The sequence below is a fragment of the Ovis aries genome, chromosome 21 (assembly GCF_016772045.2).
Source record: "Ovis aries strain OAR_USU_Benz2616 breed Rambouillet chromosome 21, ARS-UI_Ramb_v3.0, whole genome shotgun sequence".
Lineage (NCBI taxonomy): Eukaryota > Metazoa > Chordata > Mammalia > Artiodactyla > Bovidae > Ovis > Ovis aries.
The window spans coordinates 27,940,422-27,943,304 of NC_056074.1; positions in this window are offsets into that span (position 1 = coordinate 27,940,422).

The following is a 2,883-nucleotide window of genomic DNA, read 5'->3' on the forward strand; positions in this document are numbered from 1 at the left end:
AGTTGAATACAATTTAGCGACTAAACCACCACCACCACCAGCAAGGGAAGATCAGAGTTATTTTGGTAGATCTGCTTGCATGGGTTCATTTCGATGCTGATTCCCAGTCTCTGGTGATAAGAATGTTCTTTTCTTCCTAGTCCAGAGACAGCACATTTCTCATGGGAAATTTTATAACCTGCTTTTAGATAGTTTCAAAAAGGAAATGACAGGTTCAGTATGGAGTCACTAGTGTTAAGTCCCACATCAGCAAACCAAGACTTAATCCCTAATGCAATTGCAATTACAAACTCCCCAGCAGTATCATCTTAGCAAGTCAGTCTGGAATTTTCTCATCGACACCAATGAGAAAATCTGAAACTTAGCCCCTTCTATTCCCCATAGGTAGGCTACCTAAGCCTGAAACCAGCCATTCTCTTCCCCTTTCTGTCTATAAAAGACTCTCCATTTTGTACAGCTCCTAGGAGTGCCTCTCTGCCTGTTAACTGGGATGCAGCCCTATTCGTGAATCATTCAATAAAACCAATTAGATCTTAAAATTTTTAAATTACCGTTTTGTTATTTAACAGTAGAAAAGGGGAGGGAAGAAGGCCTTTCCAGTACCTGCTGTTTCTCAAGCACCTTCAACTCAACATAATCCATGTGTAAGGGATATCACTGGTAGCTCAGGGGCTAAGACTCTTTGCTCCAATGCAGCGAGCCTGAGTTCAATCCCTGGTCAGAGAACAAGATTCCACATGCTTCAAGGAAGGTCAAAGATCTCACATGCTGCAACTGAAACCAGGCACAGCCAGATAAAAAACTAAAACGGCATGTTAAAGTGGTATATTTTGGGGCGGCATGCTTCAGACTCTTTCCCTGACCACTTCCCTCTCTCTCAAAGGAATACAAAGTCCTGCCGAGCCCAGGTAATGGATGAGGTCTTGTGCCCTGCATGCCTGGCCTTTTTGCAAATCTTCTCACTTTTCTTTCTTCCTTTCTCTTTAACTGGAAACCCAACCATCAGACTTGTGAAACAGAGAAAGGGAAATGAAGATGCTCTGAAATGCTTATTTAGTCAGTGCCAACATATCAAAAGAGCATTTGACACAAATGGGGTATCTAGTTACCATAGATCTTATGAAGCTCATTCAAAGAATGTAGTGAAAAAAGAATCAAATAATGAATCATTCAGGGAGATGCAAAGGATCTCTCCCATTCTCATTCTTTTGTTCTCTTTGCTATCTCAGGAGAGAAAAAAATGGATGAGAAATTAGAGCAGGAAGGAAGGGAATATTACAGAAGGGAAAAGGGAGAATTGTGAGGGTGAAGAAACAACCCAAGGTTAGGAGAAGAGCATAAAGGCCATGCACCCCTAACTGAATGAAACGGTGGTGAAAGGAGGACCCATGAAGGGGGATGTATCTTTAAGCCGGCAGTGGGGAGGGAAGACTGCAGAGACAGAAGGTGTTTTTTTTTTTTTTTAATTCAACTTTTAATTGGAGGAGAATTGCTTTACAATATTGTGCTGGTTTCTGCCATACAGCAACATGAATCAGCCATAAGTATACGTTTGTCCCTTCCCTCTTGAACCACCGCCCCCCTGCTCCAACTCCTTATCTCATCCCACCCCTGTAGGTTGTCCCAGAGCACTGGGTTGAACTCCCTGTGTTAAACAGCAACTTCCCACTGGCTATCTGTTTTACACATGGTAATGTACATTTCAATGCTACTCTTTCAATTTGAGCCCCTACATCCTCCCCTAGCTGAGTCCACGAGTCTCTTCTCTGTGTCTGCGTAAGAGGGGTTATGGAGGTGGACAGAAGGGTACACCAAGGTCAAGCTTTCCTGCTCTGCTATTCTGCTGAGGGTCAAAGGAGCTAGGTCTTAGACCAGATGGACATCCATGAGCCCAGCAGGGCCGTTCTTCCCCACACCCTCAGCTGCAGAGCCAGCTTTGCTTTGATACCACGACTCAGCCTCTGCAGGGTGCTTGACTCATCACACCCGCACTTTCTGCACATCCCTTTCCCAAAGTGCTTTCCAATGAACATGCCTCCCTTCGTGTGCTGTCTGTGTCCAAGATCAGTGTTCTCATCTCCAGCACACCGTGATGTGATGCAAAGTCTGGGGTGAAGGTCAGGCTGATTTGCTCTTGACTCAGACCCCTTCAGCTCTGTGAATTTAGGCAAGGCAGTTCCCTCCTTGATAAAGTAGTGATGATAATAAAGCTGTCTGCCCTGCAGGCTTGTTGGAAGGATTAAATGAGATGGTGAATGTGAAAGAGTTTAGTGCAGAGGGGTCTTCAGTAAACCTGGAAAGACTTCTGTCCCCTAGCCATGAGAGATGCTTTGTGGAGATAACTGTTTAAATATCTTAGCATCCAGAAACCCCACTCTGGTCCTCAGAGTCCCAGGGTCTTAGGATTTGGATCCATAATCTCTAAGCAGCTCTGAATATATATATATGGGATATGAGAAGATTAAAGACAATTTCACCTAAGTAGTGGGGGGCTGCTGAAAGCCTAGAGCCCTCAGGTGTATTTGCTGGTTATAAAATAGAGTTGCTCTCAGGAGCATGGAAATGGCTATCCCAAGGTTGCAGAAGGCTGCATCCTTCTAGGAGGGGAGCCCAGGCATCAGGTGCACCGTAGGATATAGCACTGCTCCCCTTCAAAAGGCTCCATGTTACCTGTTTTCACTTCCTTCTTCAAAAGTGACAGGTTTGAGCAAGAGAGAGACAGAGGCACATGCAGATACTATTGTTGTTTAGTCACTCAGTCGGGTCCAACTCTTTTGTGACTCCATAGACTGCAGCCCGCCAGTCTCCTCTGTCCATGGGATTTCCCAGGCAAGAATACTGAAGTGGGTTGCCATTTCCTTCTCCAGCAGACATTTGATGTCT